At 34.9% G+C, this 13803-nt stretch overlaps 1 pseudogene; it reads right to left on the bottom strand.

Moving 5' to 3' along the window:
• Positions 1-648: 648 nt before the first annotated feature.
• On the bottom strand, positions 649-12124 carry LOC116643356 (annotated as a pseudogene).
• Between the last annotated feature and the right edge of the window lie 1679 nt (positions 12125-13803).

Here is a 13803-nt window from a genome sequence, read left to right as displayed (position 1 = left end):
AGAAATGAAAAACCAAAGAAAACTCACATGCTCTGTGTTTTGGATAGCTCTCTTTGTTTGGTTTACAGTCTTTCCTAAGGCCCAGCTGCATTTCTGTCCTGATATCAAACATCTCTTTGTACTTTAAAAAATACCCTGTTTTCCTTAAGCTAGCTCAAGTGAATTTCTGTTACGTGAAATCTAAAATGCCCTAACTAAACATACTTATTTTTTTTTTTGTCTTAGTTGGGCGATTAACCCATTTTTATTGTAGAAGGAAGCAAACACATAGGTAAAATGATTATTTCACTTAGTCCTACCATTCATAGTTAACTAATTCCCACCAAGCATGTATCTTTCCAGATTTCTGTGGACATACACATGTATAAATACTTGTACAAAGATATGAACATACTACGAATATTTTGGTGTCAGTTTAAACCTGTATCCTATTTGATGTGGATATAGGTCTGTATCATTAAGATTGCATTACCTTCTGCTGTAGAGATAAACCCAAATTTATTTACTTGTTTGTCACTGGACATTTTTGTCTCACTAATATTTACATATTGTAAACTCATCTGAAACAACATCCTTTTTACCTTTGTCTCTGGTATAATTATTTCCTTAGGAAAAAGCCCTAGAAATGGAATTGCAAGGTCTAAGAGATTATGAGCATTTGTAAGGCTTTACCACGTTGTCTTTAGGGTGTATTGTTAGATCTTGCTTCCAAACAAATTCATCTGTGTCGCCAATTTCTAGTCTATAGCTTTCAGCTCAGGTGAACAGCCAGGATACCACGATCGACACTCTTGCCCAGCCTGTCGGCCTTTAGGGAGTTGAGCAGCTGAGGCATGACCTGAAATTCAAATAGTCTCTTGGCACCACAGGCAATGTGGAATAACCTTTCCTTGAAGGATATTTTCACCAGAGATCCAGATGGGTGTAGTCCTTTTGCCATATCTGAGAAACTGTTCTGGCTCAAGGGCTATTTTAGTTTTAAACTTCTGGAAAATTTTATCATCCTTGGATTCATGTTTTGCCATGGAATCCAATTCTCCCTCAAGTGCTTCACGCATGCTCCCCATAATTTCTGATTCATTTTCTTTTTTGACAACTTCAGGTGTAATCTCATCTTCTGTTTCTACTACAGTTTTAAATTCTGGATAAAGGAAATTGTGGACTGGAATTGTTTTGTCCAAATAATATGGTTGCGTACAAACCTGCTTATGCTCAAATCTCCAGTCTAGAGTCTGATGCTCCTTACTGCAGTAATGTGCCTTGTGACATCTGGAGCATGTTTAGAGGCCTAAACAGCCACAAACCCTGCAGAGATGAGCACCAGACCTGATCTAGAGGGCCAGAGACTCCCCTGTCTCTGGAAGAGGATGCTCAGAAGATGACTCATAGGAATAAAAGTCGCTCTCCCTGAGTAGCTGATTTCTAAAATGCACAGGGCAGGGCCCAGCAGCAGAAGAGTTAAGAGATGGCCGGGGTGGGGGTGGTGGGGGGGGTGGGGGGCGGTGTGTGTGGACAGGGTAGAGCTGCAGCACCAAGGCCAGCTCAGGGGCTAAATGTCCTTGATTATAAATAGTGGAATTAAAAAGGAGTAGTGGCTAGAAGCTTCTGCATTTTACTTAAAAATCTGTAATAATGAGAAGAAAGAAAGAAGTTGAAATTTATTGTGCAAGTCATATATAAAAGCTGTCACGGGGGCACTTGGGGGACTTAGTCAGTTAAGCATCTGCCTTCAGCTCAAGTCATGATCCCAGGGTCCTGGGTTAAAGCCTCGCTTTGGGTTCCCTGCTCATTGGGGAGCCTGCTTCTCCCTCTCCCTCTGCCTGCAGGTCCCCCTGCTTGTGAGCCCTTTCTCTTTGTCGAATAAATAAATAAAATCTTAAAAAAAAAAAAAAAAAAAAACTGTCACAGAAAACCACCAACAGAATCAAGTATTTTCTGAAGTACCCAGAGAGTCCTTTGCCCAGATATAAAGGGGAGGTTCTCTACCGGTTATTTTTATCCAGCATATGCAATTTAAATAATATTAAGGCGAGGTTGTTTATTTGGCAAGAATTTTTGATAATGAGGGCGCCTGGGTGGCTCAGTCGTTAAGTGTCTGCCTTCGGCTCAGGTCATGATCTCAGGGTCCTGGGATCGACCCCCGCATCGGGCTCCCTGCTCCGCGGGAAGCCTGCTTCTCCCTCTCCCACTCCCTCTGCTTGTGTTCCCTCTCTCGCTGTGTCTCTCTCTCTGTCAAATAAATAAATAAAAATCTTAAAAAAAAAAGAATTTTTGATAATGAAATTTTAGCGTTTTGAATGCAGAGTGGGATGCTGTGAGTGACAAGGCAAGTGGAATACATTTTTATTTAATACAGTGTTTAGCTGGGGAATTCAGGTTACTGATTGGAATTTAAGTGACTAAAAGCTATTTTCTGGATTAATAATTTTAACAAATACTTATCTGATTTCAAGAGCCATTTTATGTTTGGGTTAGCTGGCCTGAACCACAGGAGAGCCATTAGATTAGAGCTTTAAATTGCAGTAGTTCCGTGAAGAACATGAACTGAGACATGTGTGAAGAAAAAAAATGTTAAGAGTTAATAAGAGCTGGCAGTGGCAAAACGACCTTAGTGATCAAATATATGATTACCGGATGCCAAAGGAAATTGTAATAACCTGGCTACAGTACTTTCGAGAACATTAAAAAACAAATCAACAAGCAAGCAAACTAACAATGTCTTTCTTGAAGTGTATAATGAAATACTAACAGTTAAAAAATTGGCAGACTTAGGCAGTTTTCTCTGAATTTCATGTTTTCAACAAACCAAATTATTGCTCAAGTTCTGACACATAATGCATTGTGATCCAAGGATTATGGATTTCATTCCATGATTTAATGCAATTTTTTCTTTCTCATTTTTCATCTGTAAGAGATATGCTATACTTTCGTAATATTATGACTTCATCAAAAGAGAATTAAGTCATTTTTTCTGTTTTAATGTTTATTAAATAGCTGTAATTAAATATTATAATGCTGGATTTTTTTTTTTTCCCCCAACAAAAGTAAGAGATAAATCAGTGGCAACATTATGGAATATGTTTGTTTTATGATATGTTAAGAAATGAATTTATGTTCTTAATTTTAAAACATTTTAGCCTTACATTAGTATGTTCATTATGTTCTGATTATATTTTATCGTTTATTAGTGTGCTCTGCATGCCTTCTATGTGGTAATCTATTATTATGTTGATTGTTCTTATATTTAAACAACTTTTATAAAATGGATCCTGGTGCTTTTTATATTAAAAATATTCATATTCTTAATTACTCAATGCTAAGTTAATTGAGACATTTTAGTGTTCCCTGGATTAGAATTAAATTAAATTTAGCTTCTATAAGGTGGCTAAAAGATACCTAGCACCTCATTGCTCTGCTTGCTGTGCTCCCCTCTCCTGCCAAACCAAATATCAAGCAATGGTGCACTGCAGGAAGGACAATATCGAGTCACGTGAAACACTAAGTAATCCTATAAAATATAAATACATGATTTAAAAGGGATCTCATTCTTCCTAAAAACATAAGTAATTAAAAACATTCAAATGACATTTATTTGTTGCCATATGTATAGTCTAGCTGATTATGAACTTGGAATTATTTTTTCTTAAAGAATGCAACAACCTGTCTCACTCCTGAATTGTTATTTTTGATGTCACTGATTCCCAGTAAGTTACTCTAATTCCAGAAGTTCTTTTTTTTAAATATAAATGGAAGATGATACATAATTGGATAAGGAATGTAGCCCACCGAAGCCTTTGGTATACTTTACTTCAGTTTATTACATAAGCTACAAACCAAAGCAGAGACAGAACTCTGGGAGAATGGAACCTAAGACAGGTGACTTTTGATAAGTAGAGAAATGAGAATTTGGATGATAGCACCAGGGACCTGTGGATGTTTGCACACCTAGAGCTATGTGGTTTCTGGAGCAGGGTGGAAGGCTTGTATCTGGGTCTGTCTAAGAGTCCCCTTAGCCATGGGACAAATTACCCTGGGATGTCTTACAAAAAGTGTGTCGTTCTTTGTTATAGTGTCTTATTAAGATACATTTGAGAATAATAAGGATGTTAGGTACCATTGGTCACAGAGTTACAAATGAAGGTGGTTAATAAGATGATACAATATTTTGGGGATGCCTGGGTGGCTCAGTCGGTTAAGCCTCTGCCTTCGGCTCAGGTCATGATCCCAGGGCACTGGGATCGAGTCCCACATTGGGCTCATTGCTCAGCAAGGAGCCTGCTTCTCCCTCTGCCTGCCTCTGTCTCTCTCTCTCTCTGATAAATAAATAAAATCTTAAAAAAAAAAAAATAAGATGATACAATATTTTGAATATATTTAAATCAACTGAAACATGATCAAGTTTTCCAAGTTGATATTTATATTGAAGACCTAGTTTTTCTTTTTTTCAATTTTTTTTTCTCTCTTCTTATAATGTTCCAGAAACATTAAGTAATGTATTAGGATTACAGAATTCCTTTCAGGACACTGATTCCAAACTTTTGGCTACCAAGTGATTATTTTCAAATACTTCTTTGGTCTTCCTTTCTTTTTGTTTTTGATTCTTTCTTTTAAATTCATGATTCAGGCTTAATTTAAGCCTGAGTTAATCAAAATCTCTGGGATGGGACTGAATCATGAACCCTAAAATAAATAAATAAATAAATAAATAAATATATATATACCAAAAATAACAAACTAAGGTTATGGAGTGTCACATAACAATGCTGGAGAGAGACAAGTAAATATGCAAGTATAATATAGAAATTGTACTTGTGACAAAAATCAAATTAAGATTACACACAAACTACTTGGGGAGTTTGATTATACAGTCTGGATTTAGTAGATTGTTAATGTGGAAGACAGATTGCTAATCTTGAAGGAAATAAAACATCAGCTGATATTAAAATATAGGGAATTGGAGAAACCTTAATAATACATGGGAATACGCTTTACAAACCTAGGGAATAGTTTCTGCAAAAGTATGAATACCTGAAATAGGTAGAATTGCAAGACAGTAGTAGGACTGGAAAGAAAACTGTTTCTTTAACATTGACAAGAAGTGCATGGGCAAGATGCGTACGCAAGGGTCACACTGACAGGCATTGAAGAATAGAAATTTTAATACTTTTTCCTGAGATTTGCAGAAACCAAAGGTGGATTTTAAACAAAATTGCATAATGACTGAACCTGCATTTTAGATCAATCTACTAGACAGGTGGACTTTAGATTAGAATGGTATGTTTTCCGAGGCGAGAAGATAAATTGCCCGTGAAACACTACTGGCAGAGTGATGCCAAGTAATATAATTTTTGCTTAAACATTGTGTATAAAAAACACTCTTAAAGCAAGTGCACATTTGGGCGCCTGGGTGGCTCAGTTGGTTAAGCGACTGCCTTCGGCTCAGGTCATGATCCTGGAGTCCCTGGATCGAGTCCCGCATCCGGCTACCTGCTCCACGAGGAGCCCGCTTCTCCCTCTGACCCTCCCCCCCTCTCATGTACTCTCTCTCTCTCTCATTCTCGCTCTCTCAAATAAATAAATAAATCTTTAAAAAAAAAAAAGCAAGTGCACATTTACCTTTTATTAACACTAATACCATTTTCTAAAGTTGCTATTTAAATTAACAGCAACCCTCCCCCCTCTGCTGGTATATATGCAAATGCAGCCTAAATTCTACTAATTGCTAACTTCTAATAATTATTTTTGCTCATGATACTCATAAATGGCTTCATTATGCTATATATTAACTATCTTGCTGCTGAGAGGGAATTTTATACCAGTGTTTCTGTATCAAAACAAACAAACAAACAAACAAAAAGCCTCTTTTCAATATCCATAGTACCATTTGAGATTTACTACAAATATACAGTCGTGATCTACTTTAAAAAATGAAAATGATAAGTTTCCCTTTTCATTCTAAGGGGAGTCTTCTGTATCCTGAGTCCTTCTCTCTTGCTCCAGAACCATAACGTTGGCCTACAGTAATTTCTGGGGTAAAAGTGATATCCTTTAAACATAAAACCAGCTTCTCCAAACAATTGATATTGAACTAGAAGTGACATAATGGAAAGAAAAAACATCTGACAGAGAACTTGATGATGTTAGACAATTCATATTTAGTGAAATTAAAAAAAAAAAAAAGTTTGTTTAATGTTGAAGAGTGAGTTGGGGAATTCTCGTAACAGGAAAGTAATGTGACCATAGAGCTCATTTTTGGGCTCTCAGGCACCATTGAGTGAGGAGCCTGGATGAAAAAATGTATTATAGAGGGTGTCATATTAAGCCAGGCTTTGAATTAAAAGTCAGGGGGTGTTAAATCTCAATTTAAAGAAATTTGGAAGCAGCATCCAAATAGATAGAGCAATAGATCTAAAGGCATACAGGAGGGGCGCCTGGGTGGCTCAGTCAGTTAAGCATCTGACTCTTCATTTCGGCTCAAGTCATGATCTCAGGGTCATGATCTCAGGGTCATGAGATTGAGCCCTGTGTCAGGCTCCATGCTCAGCGTGGAGTCTGCTTGATATTCTCTCTCTCCCTCGTCCTCTCTTCTGCCCCTCGCCCCCTGCTTTCGCACTCTTTCTCTCAAAATAAAATCTTAAAAAAAAAAAAGATTAAAAAAAAGCATGGAGTGGGGAGAGAGTGTGGTGTTTGAGAAACTGGGAACATGTGAAGCATCGTGTCCAAGATGGCTAGGAAAGAAGCGTAATTTTAAAATAATGAATGTGAAATTACTTATAAACCTTCTAACTCTCTTCTTTCTCTCCTGCCATTTCACATCCCAGTTTTCTTCTTTATTATTTTTCTATGTTCCCATAGATAGAGATATATAGAAATATAAATGTAGATAATATACCATCCATATCTATGTATAATATGTATACTATACATAATCTATATATAGATTTGCCAGTACATGACTATATTATAAATATACGGTATATTTATTATCTTTATTTTTCCAGTAGGATATAAGCTCCGTAAGGACAAGGACTTCTTTTTAGTTTGTTTTACTACTCTATACCCATGAGATAGAAGGACATCTGGTAGATAGAGGGAGCCCAATAATTTTTTTTTTTTAAAGATTTTATTTATTTATTTGAGAGAGAGAATGAGATAGAGAGAGAGCATGAGAGGGGGGAGGGTCAGAAGGAGAAGCAGACTCCCTGCTGAGCAGGGAGCCCGATGCGGGACTCCATCCTGGGACTCCAGGATCATGACCTGAGCCGAAGGCAGTCGCTTAACCAACTGAGCCACCCAGGTGCCCCGAGCCCAATAAATTTTTGATGAATGACTTAATGAGTAAAAAATGAAATGAATGCATGAATGCAGTTAGGTGGAGTTTTTGCTTTACCCTTAGACAACAGAGAGCCAGCTAATGTATTTTTTCCTAGTTAATCTCTGTGGCAGTTTCTAAATTACTCCCCTCCATCAGTTGCATAGAAAATAACATAACTACTAAATCCAGATTACTTTCTTTGAAACTCGTAGCATTCCTTCCTGTGTTAATGGCCTGTCTAGTCTTAGCTTTTAAGCATCTCCTATCATTTTCTTTTTCCTGCTGACCTATTTGGTCCTGTGTACTTTCCTTTGTCTGGCTCATATGACAATATGACATATGTTAGTGTTAAGGTTACATATTAAGGTTACAATAGTCCTAAACAATCAACTGCATGAACAAAATCTATGGTCACTAGAATTCAAGATCTGAGTTGACCTGTCTACTTTTTTTACATTGTACACCTGGTGCCCAGGACAAGACCCAGGCAAGAGGATGTGCTCAATATATGCATGATGAATAAAGGAGTGAACAATGAGCCCCAATATAATATTACTGTGAGCTAAAGAAGAGATTTAATGAAACCTTACAGAAAGTCACAGATAGGCTTATCACATTTGGGTCTCCTTGGAAGGATCAACCCAAATAATTATTTTAAATTATTTTAATTTCTTAATTATAGATATATTATTCAGTGTTTGAGATTGTATAATTTTTAAAGACATGTAAAATTTTGTGTGGGAACATTAATTTATTCAAAAAATTTTATTTTTATAATGTACTTTTATAAATATCAAGTAACCAGAAATATAAGGTGATAGAGTGCCTATTTAATAAGATGATTTCAAGAGGATTTTTTTTTTCAGCCAAACTGGAATAGGGTTTTAGAAGAAAATACTTTATTTAGAGCCCTCATAACATAGCTTTATCTTTATAATACTAGAGCTTTTTTTTTTTTCAGTCTTTAGCAGAAATATATAGCTTTAACTTTATTAAATTTAGAACTACTTTGGAGTTATCTAGAAGTTTTGACGTTGACCTCCTTTAAAAATGTGGGATACAGCTCTTTTAAATGGTGTTGCTGCCATCAAGCATTTATCTCAAGCTACAAAGACCCGTTCATTGACCATTTAGGCTAATTATTAGTGTTGAAGGATTATATTCAAATTCCCCATTAGTGCTTCTCTATTACTTTAAAAAATACTTGTTTAAAACAGCAACCAAAACTCTCAGTTGTGATACTATAGCTCAGGAATAAACACAAAATCTGGATAAAATAGCTTTGCATCTATTGTTCCTATTTCCATAAGGTGACCTCTGTATGTAACAAAATTTGATTTGGAGTGATATCATTTCTCGTTAATGTACTTTTTCCCAAAAGTACTTTGGATTTCAAAATAAATTATGTGAGAGATTTTACTATAATATGACCAGCTTTGCAAGTATTTAATATAAGCTGATTTCCTGCTTTCTGAAGGAAAATTTGGAGGACAAAACACCCTATGCCTCATACTTGGACATTTGCTTTTACTTGTATTGATTATCACAGGCCACTATGATGCCTGATCATGGTAAGCATTCAGTAAATGTTTTCTTTACTCAGTAACCATTTCAAGGATATATGCAGCTCACAAATATGTATGCATTTCTATTTGTATTTATATACATACACTTAAAATGTCATTGGGAAAAATTGACTTGGTAAGTGTGTCCTGCATACATCATCTCCATTTCCAAATTTCTATGATTATTTTGAGGCATAAAATATACCTGGTCATAACCTGAAGGAAACTCAGACAGTGCCTGCCTCCTCACTCTGGGACGTTTTTCCCCTAGATGACAGGCAGATCTGTCACAGGACGAGATGATTTATCTCCTCTGATTTCATCCTGTAAAGACGCCCTATACAAGGTGAAGTGATAATTTTCCTCAGAGTTAACATGTCCAATGTCTCATTTTTCATTCCAGTCCTTGTGAAATGACATCGAACACCAAATTGGGAACTAATTTTGGTTGTGAGGTTTGGCTGCCTGCCCACTTCTCTGGGAAAACAAGCAAATTATCTGTACTTTTTAGTCATAGAAGTTATACGATACTTGGAACTGACTGCTCAATAAAAGGATTTTTTTTTTTTACTTTTAACCCACACTGGAAAAGCAAAAGAAAAAAAACACATGACAGGGAATTTTGCAAATAATTTATTTTGCCAGAAAATTAATCAAAAAGAAATATGCAAAGTGTACTTGTGGAAAAAAATAGGACAATTTAGAGGGACTTAAGGTGCAGAAGTAAGTTTGGCAGTATATTTGACTACAACATTAAAATATGCAATTAATTCAGTATGATTTTTGGGGAAAAAACTCACAATTATTTGAGAGTAAAAATTCAACCAGCCAACATGGTATTTTCATTCAGCAAGAAAACTTGTTTGTAAATATTTGTCTAAAGATGGAACACAATTTTAGAACTTACTTTCTGAATGCATTTATTTTAGTACATAAATAGGGTAGTCATTTGCAAAGTGTGTTTGTTTAGGCAAAAGATTTATGTGATAAACTAAATTTTAGCCTGCAGAATTATATATGTTTTCCTGAATGAATAAAATTGTTCATGGGTTATAATTTACTGGGTAAGTGTATTAGCAGTGAGGCACTTAGAAGCAGGGAAGTTATATGACTTGAAGTCATATAAAGATAAAATAAGAATAGAGAAAGTTTGTGCTTTTTAAAGTTTCTGATTATTTTATAGGATGGATAAGCTAAAAGGATATGAGTATTAGTTGAATTGAATATAAGTTAATTAAGTAATTGGTATCTTAGAATTGGGGAAATCATTTCCGTGAGCCCTGACATTACGAAGGTCATAATCTAAATAATCTAAATAATGTTAAAAGTGAATATAGAAAATAATAGAGGAATAACTAGTGTTTACTGAAAGCTTGCTTTTTCCAGGTACTAGGTGAAATGCTTCATGTAGATTATTTTATTTATTCTTTACAATACCTCCATGAAGTAAGGATCGTTAATTGCATCATTTTATGGTTGAGGAAAATAAGACATAACAAGGAAAATTAATATTCTCACAATCTCCCACTTAGTAGAATCCAAACCTGCATTTTTTAACCTTAAACTAATGCAAAGCAAAGTAAGGTGCATTGTTTTTTAACCAAAAGCATCATTTTTTAATCTTAAACTCATAAAAAGCAAAGTAAAGTAAGTGTCTACACGCTTCTAGTAGCACAAAAGAGCCTGGTGAGACAGCTGCAATACAGAAAGGGAAAATCACTTCAACAGATAAAACGTTAACAGCAAAGGCAAGTAAAGTCAAAAGGTCCTTTTCATTGTAATTAACAAGTTTTCTAGACTGTCTGGAGCCAATGGAATTTGAAAAAGACCAAGCCTGGAAAAAGTATTAGCAGTCAGATCCTTGACTTAAAATTCCATGCTCAAACTATGCTATAAAAATAAAAAGAGTGCTAGGCAGGTATTCCTGTTTGTGTCAGCGCTGGCATTTCAATTAGTGGGAAAACAAGCAATTATTTGTTCCAATTGCTGGGAAGTTGGTTAGTGATGTCGAAAATAATTCATATGCCTACCTTACATCATTTAATCAAGTTAAATGTGGATATAAGAGTTAGATGCGATTGGTCTAGAATTCTTCAAGTCTACTAATATTTTTTTTTTCCTGTTTGTTTTTTCCCCTTCCTTAAGAAGATGATCCCTACATGTAATCACAAGTGTCCTTATATTATAGAGGGAGTTTTGAAGGGAATTGAGAATAAAGTCTATGTGACCATGGAAGCAGGGGAGAAAAGGTGAGATACCATATGTGACCATGAGCCAAGGAACAAGGACAACATCCAGAAGCTGAAAAAGGCAAACAAATGGATTCTCTCATAGAGTCTCCAGAGGGAGTGTGGTGAAATCCATCATGGACTTCTAGCCTCTAAAACCATGAAATAAATTTGTGTAGTTTTAAGCCACAAAATTCATGATCACTTGTTATAGCAGCCAGAGGAAATTAATGCAAAGATGTTCATAGAGGTCTTCATAGTATCATTATAAATTTATATGTTTATGAAATATTAATAAATTAAGTGTGAATTAATGCAAAATAATACAAATAGGTGGCTTAATTTTTCTGATTAAAGAATGGGTAAAACCTAAAAACATATAAAATTAATCAGTGCAACTACTGGATAAATTTGTCTACATAAAAAATTAAATATGTATACCTTTTTAAAAGCATAAAAATTGTGTGTAAGCAAAGCCAATATTGCAGCAAACATTTCATAGGGTAACTTATGTAACACACGGAGCATTTCTAAAAATTAAGGGGAAAAAAGCTATCAGTGGAAAACCTTAAAAACTCTTTGAGCATGGAGTTCAGAATTCAAGGCATGTGTGTGATTATTAAACAATAAAAGTTCACTCTGCTTATTAGAGAACAACAAATTAAAAAAACAAGTGAAAACATTTTTAATTCTATCAAAATGGTGTACATTTAATCACCTTATTTCAGCAATTTATTTATAAAATCTCCAGCAAGTTTATGCTAGAATTACTGTCTCTTATAATTCAGTTTCCTGATTTGCACTTTCATCATGAAACTTCCTGTTGCTAATGTCCAAACCTTTACAATCAACTTGCATCCTACGTTTTTCTGATACCCTATGTTTGTTCTTCTAAGAAACCTTGGTTTTACTTCCAAAATATATCTTCTCCTACGACCTTGGCCTGAATGTCCATGATTCTTGCCTGGGATTTTTGCACTAACATCCAACTGATCTCCATGCTTTGACCTTTGCATTATTACAATTCATCATCGAAGCAAACATCAAACTGATAGTGTGAAATTGGTCATGTCACTTCATGACGTAATCATCCAGTAGTTCTTTGTAATCGCCCTGAGGTCCTACAGGATTTTGCACTCCTTCCATTATTCTCTACCTAGCTTACCACCCTTCAGACATTTTTACCTCCTCATTATCTCTGAACATCCTGGATTTGCTTTGACATAATGGGTTTTTGCACTGGCTTTTCCTGGGTTTTGGAACCATTTTCTCTTAAAATAACTTTAAGGCTTACTTCCTCTCCTCATGAAAACCCTGTATTAATTAGCACTGCTCCTAAGTGCCCCATCGAAAAGTCCAAGTCCCCCAACACTTCAAATGCCTGTTACAGTCCCAATTTTTCTTTCTATAGCACTTATCACATTCTGATTCTATGTACTTACTATTTCAACATGTCTACAGTATAATTTTGTGTTTCTTCTTTATTTTTTAACATCAAGGAATTCTTGATGTATCTAAAAATTACCATCAGCCTGATATCATTAGTGACCCAACAGTGTGAAAAATAGTTTAGTTACACCTTCTAATATTATGAAAACGGTAGCAGTAAGGTAAACTAGATTTGAAATTATGCTTAATTTTTTCCTTGCCTGCCTCCCCTACCAGAAGTAAGCTTCATGAACGTCAACTTTTTTTTTTTTTTTTTTAACTTTGTTTACTCATGCATCTCTAAACCCAAGAATACTTTCTGGTACATGAAGAAATCAAATATCTGTCCAGTGAATTTATGAATTAGTGAAAACCAATTATACTGCTTCATTACATAGTAAATAGTCAATGAATGTTGGCTGTTCTAACAGTAATCTTCAAGAGTATGCAGAAACGTGGTTGCTAATACATTTTGGGGTAAATATTTGATCTATAGACAAAGACTCTGTCCAGTCTTCTGGTTACTTCTCCTCTCATGCTATTATTATATTCTTAGGAACATCTAAAAAATTCTCCTGAGCTAAGACACTAATTTTTATATTTTAATAAATAAACTAAAATTTGAAATAATTATTTTCTTCATTTGAAGAAGGGACTGCATTTGCAATCCAAAATAGACTGATGAGTTTTCCAAATAGTATTATACTGAATAAAAATGTTTCTATCATAAGAAAAGTTAAAGAACTGAGAACACCTAACTTGCTATTAATTTCACATTAACATTTTAGGTATATTATTTATGGTCCAATTATAAAGTCATTAAAGTCTCGAAGAGCTTAACCTTTTCATTTCTTAGATATGTTGGAAAAGGAAATTTGTATTCAGCAAGCTCTCTCAGATGTCATAGAGAAGAAATCTGATTCACTGCACTGTATGTAGTCACCAAGAAAAAAATGCCTGAATCTGATAGAATTCTCTCATTATTCCAATCTCAAGACAAAATTTATAACTTACAGATATTAATCTCTATCATTCAAAATGAAATGTAACTACCTCAATTTAATTTTGAAATCTTGCATGAGTGTCTGTCTTTGCCTACCGTCCCACCGAAATTTTATGTTGCTTCCAAAACAGTATCTCAGTTTGAAAGCTGGTATTATCAGCAGTATCTCCATCAAATTTTATAGAATTAATTATTATCAAAATAGAATCAAAATAGTAATTTCACACTTTGAATCTTGAAAGCAAGATTAAAATATAGACATCC

The sequence above is a fragment of the Phoca vitulina genome, unplaced genomic scaffold, assembly GCF_004348235.1.
Source record: "Phoca vitulina isolate PV1807 unplaced genomic scaffold, GSC_HSeal_1.0 scaffold26, whole genome shotgun sequence".
Taxonomy (NCBI): domain Eukaryota; kingdom Metazoa; phylum Chordata; class Mammalia; order Carnivora; family Phocidae; genus Phoca; species Phoca vitulina.
This window is presented reverse-complemented; position numbering and strand designations above follow the sequence as displayed.